Source organism: Gossypium hirsutum, chromosome A12 (genome assembly GCF_007990345.1).
Source record: "Gossypium hirsutum isolate 1008001.06 chromosome A12, Gossypium_hirsutum_v2.1, whole genome shotgun sequence".
NCBI lineage: Eukaryota > Viridiplantae > Streptophyta > Magnoliopsida > Malvales > Malvaceae > Gossypium > Gossypium hirsutum.
In genome coordinates this window covers 98,403,424-98,419,029 of record NC_053435.1, presented here as the reverse complement: position 1 = coordinate 98,419,029, position 15,606 = coordinate 98,403,424, and the positions used below count along the sequence as shown (strand labels likewise).

Below are 15,606 nucleotides of genomic sequence, written 5' to 3'. Positions count from 1 at the left end.
ACTTGATGCTCATATGCACTTAAATTGTTTTGTAGATTTGTTGTTGATGTTATTGATAGTGCTGAAAATCTTTTGCCAGAAAAGTTCAGTTTCCATCCAAATGTTTTAGCGAAACTATATGGAACGGGCTTTGAGAATTTAATGAAGCTTAGAAGACCTTCAAAACACAACCTGGCACTTATAACAGCAGTGGTAGAGACCTGCAGTATAAGTCAGAGATGTTTCGTCTTTGGAGAAGATACGAAACTTTTTATGGGTTTAGGCAATGTTTTAAGAATAACTGGTCTACCGATAGATGGTTTGTCAATTATAGGGAATGAGAAAGAGGTAGATTTGAAGAAATTGTGTGAGGATTGTTTGGGCACAGACGAGTGCCTCTCGACAAGAAGTGAAATTAGTCTGACTTGGATGAGAACTAAATTTGGGAAGTTGAATGCTGAGGTTGCTTTTGAAGGCGAAGAACTTGACCGCTATGTTCGGGCACCAGTGCTCTACATCATTGGGTCTATCATCCTCCCTACTAACTCTAGTAGAGTGGCTCCATTTTACCTAACATTTCTAAAAAATGTTGATGACATTAAAAGTTACGCATAGGGGGCGGCCAAGCTAGCAAGTCTGCACCGCAGCTTAGAGAATTGCAAATTAAAAACAAAAGCTTTAGTTGGCTGTTTACATTTGCTTGTGGTGAGAATAGAAGTTATAATTATAGTTTGTTTATTTAACAGTTTTCTCTTTATTGCATGTGGATTAACCTTTTATTTTTCTTCATTGTAGGTGTTTATATTGGAGCACATCCCGTGGGTTGTATCTCAATTGCTCTATCCCTATTTGAAACCAATATCGACAACCGTTATTGAAACAGATATGCAAAACCATCCAAGTGACTTCCCTTTGCTAGTCGGCTGGCATCAAAGGCTGTATGAGCCATCCATGAAGAGCAGAAGTCATGGCTCTGTTAATATGTTTGTTGATTATTTCAAAAAATTACTGCCAAATAAAGTAAGTGAAGTCATTTTCTTTTTTCTAATGATTTAATTTTAACTCTTTAAAATGACTTTCTAAATTTTTTCGTCTTACCTATTTCAATGTTTCAAACAGGTTGAATGGACCCCATACGATAAACTACCGACACATTTCTTACCTTCTCCATATAATAAGAATCTTTTTATGGAACATGCTTTAACTTCGATTATATTTATAGAGAAGGTAATTCTCCATGATCTAGCTGTCTCAGAGAACTTAGGGCTAGGTATAGTTTTATATCTTCAATCCCAGAGGGAACATCTCCATAAGATTCACAATAAACTAAATAAAGGTAAAAAACACAAATCTAGAGGAGGATATAGGAAAAACTGGATTGATGTCCATTCAGAGTTCGTAACAGTTTAGGGTGACCGTAAAGAATATTTGTACATTCCAGGTAATCCTGAACTTGTGTCCCCCGGCCCCCTTTTATTTTCTTGCTTATTGGTTCCATATGCTAAATTTTTCGAAACGCCACAAGGGGTTCCCTCATTAAGGTGTACATAAGAAAGAGAAAAAGAAATAAGAAGCAGCGGAATCATCAGTTGGTGCTTGATTACCCGCCCACGGGGCAGCAGCAGATGGATGTGCTTGATGACCCGCCCACAGGGCAGCAACAGATGGATGTGCTTGATGACCCGCCCATAGAGCAGCAACAGATAGATCATGATGAACCCTTGGTGCGTGATGACCCGCCCATAGAGCAGCAGTAGATGGATCATGATGAGCCCTTGGTGCGTGATGACCCGCCCACGGGGTAGCAGCAAATGGATTATGATGATCCCTTAGTGCATGATGACCCGCCAACGGGGCAGTAGCAGCTGGATCATGATGATCTCAATGATGACCCCATGGAACTTGAGCAGTTGATCGTCAGCTCCCCGAGCAGCCCACAAAAAAAAAGAAATAGAAGGGCTTCAAATATTTAAATTCGGAAAATATTCTGCCTTCTAATGAAAAAAGATCATTTGTAACTCCACAGAAATATCAGAATTTTGAAAAGGACAGTCTTACTTCTAGGATTTATGGGAAAAAGGTAACTAGTTCGCACATTTTTTTGTTGTTTTAAAGGTGTGTATGATAAGTTAATACACGTTGGAAAATATGGCTGACTTTGTTGTTTTTATGGCACCGGATGGAGCCAGCGCAAAATGTTTCAGTGTCCCCTCCTAAGAAAAAGATTTTTATTCTTGACGTGAATGGAGTGCTTGCCAGTGTTAAACAAGAATGTATTAAATCTATTTCTCACTTCTAATAAAAATGTTAAGATATTACTGTTTAAATCTATTCGAAGTATTAAATCTATTATTGTTTGTATTTGCAGATGTGAAAATGAGACCTGGTGCAATCGAGTTTATCAAAATAAGCCATGAGAATACATCAAAATGAACAGCAGCAGGATGATGAGTTTCTTTTATTTTTCGCCAAAGAAACAGAGTAGCAGCCGCATTGTTTCTATGTGGAAACCCATGAGTCCCTAGCAATGGCTAGGCAAGAGGCTGTAGAATGGATGTTTAAAGTCAGTGCTATAAACAGATTCACCACTCTCACAACTGTTCTTTCTGTTAACTATTTGGACAGGTTATTAAGTATCTTTCAGCTTCAAAGAGATAAGCCATGGATGGTCCAACTCCTGCCTATCACTTGCCTCTCTTTAGTTGCAAAAGTTGAAGAAACACAACATGTGCCTCTTCTACAAGTATGTTCAAAACAACAACCTCTACCCTCAATTCCATCACACCCTTTAACATGTTTCTTTGTTTTAGGTGGACACAAAGTATGTTTTCAAGGCTAAAACTATACGTAGAATGGAGTTTTTGGTGCTCTCCACACTCAAATAAAAGATGCATCCAGTTACACCCCTTTCATTTCTAGATGGCATCATCAGAAGACTTGGGCCGAAAACCCACGTCCATTGCGAGTTTATTAAACGATGTGAACGTCTCCTACTCTGTGTAATCTCTGGTAAGTTATCACTTCCATTTCTGTTCTTGTTTTTCTCCTCACCATTTGCTCCTTTTTTATGCTTCGGGTGTTTTTCTTTTTCAGATTCAAGATCCACCCATTATCTTCCCTCTGTATTGGGTATTGCTATCATAATGCACACCTTAGACCAAGTTGATTCAAACCTCATTGACTACCAAAACCAGCTGCTGAGTGTTTTTAAAATTAGCGAGGTAGTTGATACGATGTCCTGTTCATCATTGTTTATGCATCTTTCCATTGCACTAAATAGCTGCTAGGTTTGGGTGGGAAACAGGAAAAAGTAGACTACTGTTACAAGCTCATCCTTGATGTGTCAACAAGACTTCAACCTCAAAATGCATGCAAGAGAAAGGTGGAGGAGTCTTTACTGCATGAGCAACACCTACCTTCTAAGAAAAGGAGAGTCCAAAAATAGAGCCCGAAAACAAGTAATAAGTTTGACATTACTTATGCATCTTTCCATTGCACTAACACCCTGTTTGGTTCAATTTAGTGGTTGAAGTTTGTCACAACTGTGTTTCATTGTAATGTGCTGATCTGTGGTGTTATAGATTGTTGCCCTCAGAAGAGCAAAGAAAAGAAATATGGAAAGGCTTGTTTTGGCTTGTGGAGGAGAAGCTGTAAATTATGTTGATGATTTAACCCCAGATTGTCTTGGCTGGGTGGGACTTGTCTACGAGCATGTCCTTGGGGAAGATAAGTATACATTTGTAGAAAATGTGAGGCATCCCCGTTCATGTACAATTTTGATCAAATGTATGTAGAACTGGTTGCTGTTCCATATAATTGATGTAAATTTAATATCAATATTGTTAGTGCTACTTGTGCAACATTTTAATTGTTACTTATATAATACTAATGCTATTGTCAATAACATAGGGCCTAATGACCACACAATTGCCCAAATTAAGGATGTTGTTCGTGATGGACTACGGCCTTGTTGAAGTTGGCCTGGATGCAACACACCATGCCGCACAAGTCATGCGGATAAAGTGCATGCAACTTATATCAAGATCAAGCTGCTGTAATATACCTGGATGAAATACAGCAACATACAACTGTACCAGATGAAGTACATTTCTTTTTTTGTAAGACCTGTATTTGATTTGACAGCAACAAACCAAAACAAATTTCCTGAGGAATTGTTTGAACACTTGGTTCATTAATGCTTGAAAACTCGAAGGCGCATTGGTCAAGCCGAACGGCATGACCAAGAACTCATAATGTCCTTTATGAGTCTTTCAAAGATGACAAGTATTTTTTTTATTGTTCAACATCTATTGGTAAGGATATCTTATGGAAGGGGTTTCTATACAAATTTCTTTTTCATTTAATAGTTTGGAAAGAAGTGTTAAAGTTTTCTTTCATTCAAAATTTTTCATATATTGAAAATACTTCAGCAAGGGTATTTATACAACAAAGGATATTCTTGCTGTCAACAATAAAAACAACATGTTATTTGGAAAATAACTATTAAATTGTAACAGAATTAACAAACCCTAAACCCATTAACTGCTAGTAGATAAATTGCAACAGAATTAACAAACAACATTTATCTTAACATTCCCCTGGCTTTTTAACTTTTGTTTAATTGATCTTTACTCGACACTCGACAGCACTTGCAATGCTTCTCTAAAATTAGAAAACTATTTTGGTGTAATTAGTTTTGTAAGCACATTAGACACTTGTCTTTCTGATGGAACAAAATTGACCTGTAGTATGCTAGCAAGAACTTTTTCACACACAAAATGATAATCAATTTCCACATGCTTCACCTTAGTGTGTTCAGTAGAGTTTGCAGCCATGGCCACTGTTGACACAATCATCAGGCAATCATGGGTCCAAATACGAGTTGGTGCCGGCCATTGACAGGCCAAAACCCCAATTTACTGTTCATTTCAGGTTATTTTGGTGATTGTTTTTTAACCTGGGTCATTTTTATAAATACTAAATTTTTTTGGGTCAGTTTGGTAAAATAGCCGTTATCACACCATACAACTAGTAGTTGTTTCACAGTTACACCAATCAATTTTAATAAACTTAAAAATTAAAGAGAATGACAGAATGTAACACCCCTAAACCCTAAACCATCATCGAAACAGGGTTACGAGGTATTACCAGACATATCGAATAATTTAAAACTAACACAGAAAGAAATAGAGTTTCACTTATTGATCTAACCTATATTATATATAATAATTCGATTTTAACTCTGAATTCATTTACTAAAATATAAATGATATACTTAGAATAGTTAATTTAAAGCCAATATTTAAACACAAGATTAAAAATAAATTTATTAATTTCATTAGCATTTTTTAGATGATCAAGATGGATTTATTCCTCCAACTACATCTTGCTGATCCTCTCCCTTTTGCCATAAGGTGGTTGAGGTTCCTTCTCATTTTTCTTTCCATAGCTTAGCTGATGATCAGCAAGGTGGGATAATCAGAATAAAAGATCGGGGCTCCCAGAGGTTACTTTTCAGTTCATTCACAGATCTAAGAACTCTCACGCTCACAGAATAGCAACAGAAGCACTAAAAAGAAGGGAGGAGACATACCTGGAGGAGGATGCGATGAACTATAGTAAGATCACTCTAGAAGGAAGGTGGAAAAGAAATCCAAATTGAATCTGGTGGTGAAGGAGGAAGTGAGAAGACAAAATTAACAGGTAAAGTTAAAAGATTTTTGGGAAGATGAATCTGCTGAAAAGGCATGGCTGATGGCGTGAAAAAAGGAGAAAATTAAATGGTGGCCAGGCTGTTAAGATGTGACTAGGGATAGGGATAGGCTTCATTTTATTTTTTCATTTTTTTTTGAATCAAATAAACTGGATCCTTTATTCAAAAGCAAAAAACAACAAAGAGCCAGGCTTGTTAAGCCTAAACTAAAGCAGAAAACAGAAAAACAACAAAAAGGCCAAAAACCCAGCCCAAATAAAGAACAAAACTAAAAAACTGAAAGAAAGAGAGAGACGGGAGCTTTAGAGGCTTCTTAACAGCCAGCTGTTACCCAATACAACCCATCCCATCAACAACAGCAAAAATATCTAGGGACGTAACTATCATAATTACCCCCATTGAATGGAACCCAATTTCTAGTGCTTCCCTTAGAAATTCAACAGAGCTTCTTTCTTCCTTCTACAAATTTTCTATCCAACACCCTCCTGAAACACACCCATTGTTTCATCTTCTCAAGAATCCGTCCATCTCCGATTTTTAGACAGAGCTACCTCTACTCCAGCAGTAAACAACGAGCACAGATAAGTCCTTTCACCCCTCTGTAAACCCTCTTTTGCAAGAATATGAGCAATGTTGTTTTCCTCTCTGGGCACAAATCAAAAATTGCGAGATTCGAAACCCATGCTCAGTCGCTTTGAATGATTTATAAAGACTTCGATTTCTGATTGTCTTCACCTCTCTTTTGCAGTTTTCGGAACTTTTTATTTATTTTTTTAAAAAAATTGTATTGTGGTGCCGGCCATTGACAGGCCAACACCAAAAAAATTTGATTTTTTTTAATACTAGTGTCGGCCATGGACAGGACAGCACCAAAAAAAATTAAAATTTTTTCTTAATACTGGTGCCGGCCATTGACAGGTCAGCACCAATTTTTTTTTTAAAACTTGTATTCTAGTGCCGGCCATTAATAGGCCAGCACCATTTTTTTTTTAAAATACTGGTATTTTTCTATACCAGTATGATACGATTTTAAAAAAAAATACCCTGGTGTCGGTCATTGACAAGCCAAAACTAAAAAAATCAATTTTTTAAAGCCTAACACAATCATCAGGTAATCATGGGTGCAAAATATGAGTTGGTGCCGGCCATTGACAGGCCGTAACCCCATTCTACTGTTCATTTCAAGTAATTTTGGTGATTATTTTTAAACTTGGGTCATTTTTATAAATATCAAAATTTTTTAGGTCAATTTAGTAAAATAGCCTATTACCATACAATTATCTACTATTTAATTTATTTAATACTAATACTAATAATAATAATCTGATATAAAACCATAATGTTAATTAATAATTATAATAATTATATATAATATCTAAATATAACCTAATTAAAATCTTAAAATTTAATACATATATGCCGCCTCAACTTTTGTAAATGGTTTAATTACCATTTTAATCCTTTTTATTTTCTATTACTTTAGAATTAAACTTTTATCCCTTATTCAATTTAGTTCTTTTTACTAGTTACTCTAAATTAAGCTAAATTCACCTAATTAAAACCTAATTAGACACAGTACTAAACTCATAAATATTTCTAATAATTATTTTTGAACTTATTTCACTAAGACGGAGGCCCTATAACTCACTTTTCCGGTGCCCGTGAATTTTGGGTCATTACACAGAAAGTTCAAATCAATCAATCAATCCAGGCTAGACTTTTTCTTATTTAATATTTTAATTTAATTTTAATATACTTAAAAATTAAATTGGATAAGAGCTTACTTGTAAAAATGTGCAAACATTGAGGGAGAATTTTAGAATTGCTTGTTCTGGGTGTTTGCTTGTTATAAAACTGAGTATTAAAAACCAGGGATTTAAATTGCAGTCGCGACTGCGTTTTTGGTCGCGTTGCGTTTATCACAGTTGCGGACATAATGGAATGCTATTGCGGTCACTGCGGGTATCGTGGTCATGAATTTTTTTAAAATTCACACAACTTATTGTAAATCATAATAATAATTATTATTATAAAAATTCACTGTAAGAGGCCTATTTTGCCCGGCCCATTAGAAACCAAAAAAACAAAATAAAAGTCCAATATTAACCGTCCAAATATTACAACCCCATCAGCCCAAAACAAAAACTTAATGCCCAATTCTATGGCCCAGAATGTTAACATTTTCAAAAAAACCCTAGGGTCTTCCACCTTTGCGCCGCACCGTTCCCCACGTGGTGTCAGCGCGTTCAACGCCTGACCACCCCTGGCTAGGGCCTGTCCCATCACTTCCGTCAGTGCCTGCAAACAGCAAAAAGAGAACGAGCAAAAACAACAAGCAGTAACAAAGAAAAGCAAAATATTTTTGTAACACTTTCGGCTATAAAAGCACGAAAGACTAATGTATTTGGGGGGTTTTTTTTTGAAATAAAATAAAAATTGTATTACACACGCATATATTGAAAGAATAGAAATCAATTCAAAAATGGTCTACAAAAGGTGATTCACGGATTATTTCTCTATTCTTATTTTTTTGTTTTTTACTTTATTTTGAATCTATTTGACGAATCTAAAAAAGGGGAAGGGTTTAACTACTGGTGGTTTGGTGTCGATTGAGTCATCTTTTGCTCCTCCAGTCCAAGGGTTGATGGATCCTTGTGGATCTGGTTAAAACCATGACGATGGTGGAGGTGCATTAGGCGCTGGTGAAGCCACAAGTCGACTAAAGATGGAGAGGTTAAGAGGGTTTTGAAAAATCTTTTGAGAAAACAATCTGCAAAAATGATTTTTTAAGGCAATTTTTAGTTTATATATATAGATAAAACGGCATCGTTTCCCGTTTTGGGACTCGGGATATTTGCATTTTTAGCCCCTGTTTGTTTGTTTGTGCGCATTTAATTCAGGTCCTTGATTCTGTTTTAATAATTTGATTTATTTATAAATTATTCTTCTAATTTTGTTTTTATTCTAATTAAGTTTTTATTTAATTTATATTTTTGTATTTTTTATGAATTACTTATTATTCATTATTTTAATATATTATTCATAGCATATTATTTTATTGATCTCACATTGCTTTAGTTTCTTTTTATTATTTTCTTTTGTACATTTTTGAATTGTTTTATTATGTAGTTTATTTAATTAAAATTTTCTTTTATATATATTCTTTGCTGTGAAGATTTGTGTGATGAATATTATTAAACTACTATCACTATTAAATTACTTGTACTTTATATTATTATTTATGTTATTTATATTAAATTATTTGTGTTTTACGTTTATTATCTATTTAGATTGACATGTTGATATATATTGTTTTGTATACTATTTCTTTGCTTGCACAAGGTTTATTTTAAAACTTAATCTATATATTATTATGTTACGTATGATTTATTGTTAGTCTCATTCATATGATTTATTTTACGTTAAATTATTTTAAACACTTTATTTTAGATTCTATTTATTCATTTTGAAGTGTTTCAATATTATTTTTACACTTATATATACATTTAAATATTTTATAAATTGTTGTATATTGTTGATTCTTAGAACTACTTTCTCACATCATTTGTTTTAAATTTATTCATTATTATTTAGATTCTATTTTTTTTAATCTGCCTTATGTTTATTTTCTATTATTAATTAGTTTAAGTATTTAAATTTTTGTAATAATTAAAAGAAAAGACCCTCCCCCCCCGGGAATCTTTACAGATCACTCAGTCCCCCCCGGTGTAAGGAACCCCCCCAAGTCTTTTACTTTTCCTTCTTCTGCCGATTTGTTTATGATTTGTTTTGGGTTTATGCATATATATTTCATCCGGCTAACTTAGATTTTTTCTAGATTTTCTTTGGTTACCCTTAATCTAGATTTGTGCTGGCAATGACAGCGACTTTGTTGTTATCAATCAAAAGGGTATTGATCCCCCTTCCTTGCATCTACTTCAACAAGCAGCGGTAAGCTATGTAATTTTGTTCTTTTAATCCCTATTCCAACTTGCGAAATTTTCATGATACCCTACTCTTTGTTAGTCGCCCTATGATTTCCATTTGGTCCCATGTTATTAAATATTCAAATATCGAGAAGTAGAGAGTCTGATAGTTTCTTTTCCTCTTAACCATTAAAGGCACAATTATTGAAAAAATAAAAAAACTGAAGAAATCATACGAAACTTCAATTAACATGATTTTTTGCACATACCACCTTACAAAAATATGATCAGGCACACTCGGCTTGTATCTATTTAAGATGTGTCTCGTCTGAAAGGGTTTGAGGCACTTATTTTGTTCAGTGCTAAGGCACAATGCTAGGTGCACACCTTTACAGCACTTTGCCATCTCGTGTTGATACTTTTGATATCATTTTCATTGTCAGTATGTTCTTCAGTTTTTTCCCTCAGCATACCAATGTCTTCTCCCCTTTTTGCTAGAGAATAACTACCTTGGTTGTCATCCCTGTTTCCTGTCTGTATATGTCTTTCCAATAGATATCTGGGTTGATACATGTTTCTAGAATATCAAGAAGAAGGTGCATTCTATGTAGCTGTCTTCCTTTCTGTTGGCGTAAGATAATTTGACAATTGTAATTGTAACATGTATTTTGCAGTGATATTGTTATTCCTAAATGATTTTGAGTGGCACACAGTTTTGATCACCAGTGAGGTATGAGGCTGATGTGACTGATATATTTTTTCTTTCTTTCTTTTAAGTATTACATATATGTTTAAAACTGAATTTTCTAATAGTTTTTCTGCTACTGCAGCTGGTTTGTTTATGTTATTTGCTTGCATTTTTGAGTTATTTCACTGCTGGTTTTTTTGTTCTTCACTGTTGTGTTGTTTATGTTATTTGAGTATGTTGAAAATTGGCATAACATGCTGCTGTAATATTTCTGGATGAAGTGTATACATGCTGTAGCACGAATGTTTCAGGGCTGCTTAGTTGTACTATCTTCGGATAAAGTGCATGTAGCTTCTAAACATGCTACATTGTAATCAACCTAGTTGAAAATGAACAAGCTGATGACAGCTTGATATGTTTAGGTGTTGAATGACTAGTTTAGGTGGCTTGTCTATGTGTACAAGCAATATCTTTTAAGTTACTAGGCTACTTAGTGGTAGTAGGTAGTGTTTGGTGATGTATTTGACTATAAATGTAACACCCCACACCCGTGCCTAGAGGTGTTCATGGGCTCGGAATAGGGTTTTAGGTGTTACCTTACTTAAACTCGATCAATCTAGGGCGGTCAGATTTGTAAAATCTGGATCAAATTAAAACTTTTCGTTTCATAAACATTCTATCCCTTAAATGGGCTTACGAGGCCTAAAACATACATTCGAGATGATTTAAGTTTAAACTGAGAGCTCAAAAAAAAACTTGGAGGAATTCATGCCTTAGGGTTCCACACGCCCGTGTGACTCGGGACCCCCCATGCCCTTAGCCCGTGTGCAACACTGACTTTAGGGCACGGCCATGGCACACGCCCATATGGCCTATCCGTGGACAATACTGACTTACAGACACGGCTATGGCACACGCCCGTGTGGCCTACCCTTTGGACAATACTGACTTAAAAGTTTAAGTGTAGGGGATGCACGTCCATAACAGACACCCATGGGCTCAAGCCACATGTCACACACGACCTAGACACACGCCCGCGTGTCTTGCCTGTATGGACAAACTAAGCTATCTTCCAAGCCATTTTGTCACTCATTTTTGCACAACTTACACAAGATCATTTCAATATACTAATTCTATCCCAAAAGACATCAATTCATTTATAGAAAGAACATCATATACATTTACCAAAATGAAAAATAGCCATTATCTAAGCTTAATGCAAAATGAAGGGCTTTTATCTTAAGCCAATATACACAAACAATTTCTCAATAATACAACTTCCTAGTCTAGCCCTATACATGCCATAATCAAAAATATAAATCCAACTATACCGAGTATTACGGCTGATAGTGTGTTCGATATCTCTGACTTCAAGGGATCCTTGAGCAATATGGCGGCACTGAAAGAAAAGGGAAAGGAAAGAGAGTAAGCATAAAGCTTAGTAAGTTGCATATAAATGGATATACAACAAAAATTTCACCATTTATCATCATGCTCATAGCTCAAAGGTAAGCTTAAACTAGACTTACTCATTACCATCAACTCAAGTCATATTTTCTAATCGAGCTCATTACTCATTCATAACAAATAGGTACCTGTAACACTTACAACATTATCATACATTCCTTATTAAATCTTTTTCTTAACTCTTGAAGTTGAACCTTTTTGGAATACTATCGGATATTCTATAAGCCTCAAACATGGGTTAAGTTACTGATGCCATGTCCCAGACATGGTCTTATACTGGCTATCGTCATCGGGGCTGATGCCATGTCCCAGAAATGGTCTTACACTAGCTCTCGTATATAAGTGTTGATGCATGTCCCAGACATGTCTTACACTAGCACAACTCTTAGCCGATGCATGTCCCAGACATGTCTTACACTGGCTATCATCATCGGGGCCGATGCATGTCCCAGACATGTCTTACACTGGTACTCGTCTCTAAGCCGATGCCATGTCTCAGACGTGGTCTTACACTGGTTTTCATAATGTGGCTGATGCATGTCCCAAACATGTCTTACGCTAGCCTCGTCTCAATGCTGATGCCATGTCCTAGACATGGTCTTACACTGGCTCTCACATAATCCAATGTTATGGCATGAATATTCGGTTTGTTTCCTGGGGTTCTCATTAGATCTTTCTACTTTCTCAATCATAAATATGCATACTCAGTTCAAAGTCTAAAAATTCATGCCATATCAAATCAATAACAATCAATTACATGTATTAACAATATAGTTGTATTATTTACAAAAAGGTACTTGTAGTCGGCTTAATCGGATTGTTTGGCTTTGCCCCGGTCTAGGCTCGATTTTGGTAAATCTTGATCTATAATAACAAAATACACTCATATAGTCACTAATTACAATTAGGAATTCATAATTTCATATCTTTGGTAAAATGACCATTTTGCCCTTAGGCCTTGGCAAAATGACCATTTTACCCCTATGTTTGAAAATCAATTTTTATCAAATTTTTTCATATTTCAAGCCTAGCTAAACTCTTTTTACTCTTATAGCAACCCTAAATTCTCACTATTTTATACACTTATTACCTATTTTGCAAGTTATGCCGAATAGTCCCTTTAGGTGTTTTCGAGCTAACACCCTTTACAAAAGTTACTTATAACACAACTAGGACTCATATTCTTCCATAAAAACTCAGCATCTATTACAATTACATCCATGAAAAAATCCTAAACTCTTTACCATTTTGCAAGATATCACCTTCATTTGAAAGCTCATGCTTCAAGGGTCTCAAAAATGTGAAAATCTTGAAGAAAACTCATTAAAATCACTTACTTATAAGAGGAAAAAGTTGCTGGAAAATTTAAGCTTTCAAACCCCCCTTCATGGCTGATATTTTCGGTGGAAAGAGATGAGAAGAAAAGAAATTGACAACCTTTTTTCTATTTTGTTTCTTTTTGGTCAAAATAGCTACCAAATTCTACCTACTTTTAAAAATTTGTCTCCTCTATGTCTCATGGCTAGCTATGCTATCAATTAAGGGTCTATTTGCCCATTAAAGACCCCCAATTTTGGTTCTTTAATAAAATAACACATTTAGCTATCAAATTATGACTTCCACACTTTATGCGATTTAGTCCTTTTTCGCAATTGGGCTCACAATCGTTAAGATTAACTCATCAAAATTTTCAAACACTAATATAATCATGCTATAATCTTATAATTATAATAAGGAGGATTTGGCTTTTCATAAAATGAGTAAATAAATGAGAGTATAATATGGAGAAAATAACTTAAATATACTAAACATACAAACCCAAAACCTCGATAACAAAGCCCTAACTCTCATAGAGCAAACCCGAAAACAAAATCCTAACTTTCACAGAGTTCTCCCAAAAGGGGTATAAAATTCTCTTCATAGTTGTCACGAAAACTCTCACTAAAACTTATCTACGACTACATTTTATCGTCACCAAAATAAAAGCCTTGCAGTACTAGATCTTTTATTTCCTCTTAATTAGCCACTCAAAATAGATATATAATGACCCCTTTTACAGGCTAAGATTAAAGGTATAATCATACTAAAATATCCCTGAAGTAATTAGAGTTTAATTGGGAGAAAGAACTCAATTTATGTGGGGAGGACGTTGCCACGTCGCAATGTCCCCATTCGCATCATCACGATGTCATCCGTCATTGCAATGTCAGGAAGCTTCTCGTCATGATGCCGTCATCTATTCGGTTAAAAATACGAGGCACACCCTATAAATATCCATCTTAACTCATATTTACCATACCTTCTTCTTTAGGCCTCGTCACGAGTCAAACTTAGTCTTTGCAGAATGTCAACCAAGCCCAAACTATTCTCATACTTGGAAATTAAAAGACTCCTAGTCTTCAAATCAAGGTTGTATAATGCAACCAAAGCCAGTGATACACGAGCAGACACATGCTTCACAATATAAGAGAAAACATCTAGAAAATTAACTCCCTCCACTTGACTGTCACCCTTTGCGACCAACATTGCTTTAAGCACTCTACTTTATCTGAAACTGTTACAATCTGAAATTTGTGATTCCATCAAACTTCTTAATATTGAAATTCGTTGTTGTCATTCTTGAACTGGTCAATTGCAAAATCCGAACCAAGCTTTGATATCAGTTTATTGGGAATTGACCTGTATAAACAACGAAATAGAAAAAGTAGAGAATATCGAACACAAATTTTACGTGGAAAACTCTTCCAAAGAAGATAAAAACCACAGACAAAAGAGACTTCAGCTTTTTACTAATTGAGTAAACAAATGAGAGTACAATATGGAGAAAATAAACCTAAATATACTAAACATACAAAACCAAAACCTTGAAAACAAAGCCCTAACTCTCATAGAGCAAACCCAAAAACAAAACCCTAACTTTCATAGAGTTCTCTCAAAAGGGGTATAAAATTTTCTCCATAGTTACCATGAAAACTCTCACCAAAACTCATCTGAGACTACATCTTGTTGCCCCTAAAAGAAAAGCCCTATAGTACTAAATCTTTTATTACCTCTTAATTGGCCTCTCAAAACAAGGATAGAATGACATTTTTGTAGGCTAAGATTAGAGGTCTAATTAGACTAAAATATCCCTGAAGTAATGAGAGTTTAATTGTGAAAAGATAATAGAGTTTAATTGGGAGAAGAAACTCGATTTATGTAGGGAACATGCCACCATGTCGCAACGTCTCCATTCACGTCGTCACGATGCTGGGAAGATTCTCGTCGTGACGTCACTATCTGTTCAGTCTAAAATATAAGGCACACCCCACAAAATTATCATTTCATATTTGCACAAACTTTAATAAGTATATTTGTCACATAAATTGTTCACCTATATTGTTTGTGTGCCACAATCTAATGTTTTATAAACGGTTTTTATGTTGCATATTAATAAATATCAAATAAGAAACATGAAAATGATACCACAAAATAAAGTTAAATGAGTAAATTAAGGTACAGCCTCTTAAAGATTATTCAAATAAGAGCTAAACATTTTAAAATGAATACATAAAAGCTAAACACTTACGAAAGTGCTTACATAAAAGCTTTTCATACATTTCAGCCTCGTTTGTAAAAGTTAAGTGAATGCTTGATGTCTTAATAAGAGAATATATGACAATTGAATAAAATATTACTTAAAAAGGAAAAGAAAAGAAAAATATAATTTGAAATATGATATATAACATTTGAAAAGTAAAAAATATTTGATCCTTATTTAATAATTTTGAAAAGTTTAATTTTCTTTTAAAAAAGAGGGAGGCAAATGTTTAGTTTTTATTTTAGCATTTTGA

The 15,606-nt window shown here is 34.8% G+C and overlaps 1 long non-coding RNA gene and 1 pseudogene across 1 annotated transcript; both read left to right on the top strand.

The window, feature by feature from the left end:
* The first annotated feature begins 2,245 nt into the window (after positions 1–2,245).
* LOC107952545 (cyclin-D3-1-like) lies at positions 2,246–3,496 on the top strand (annotated as a pseudogene).
* A 4,239-nt stretch (positions 3,497–7,735) lies between these two features.
* LOC107951268 (uncharacterized) lies at positions 7,736–15,470 on the top strand. Its single transcript, XR_005906414.1, has 3 exons — positions 7,736–8,188; positions 9,531–9,643; positions 10,293–15,470. It is a non-coding gene; the product is annotated as an uncharacterized lncRNA (long non-coding RNA).
* The last annotated feature ends 136 nt before the right edge of the window (positions 15,471–15,606 follow it).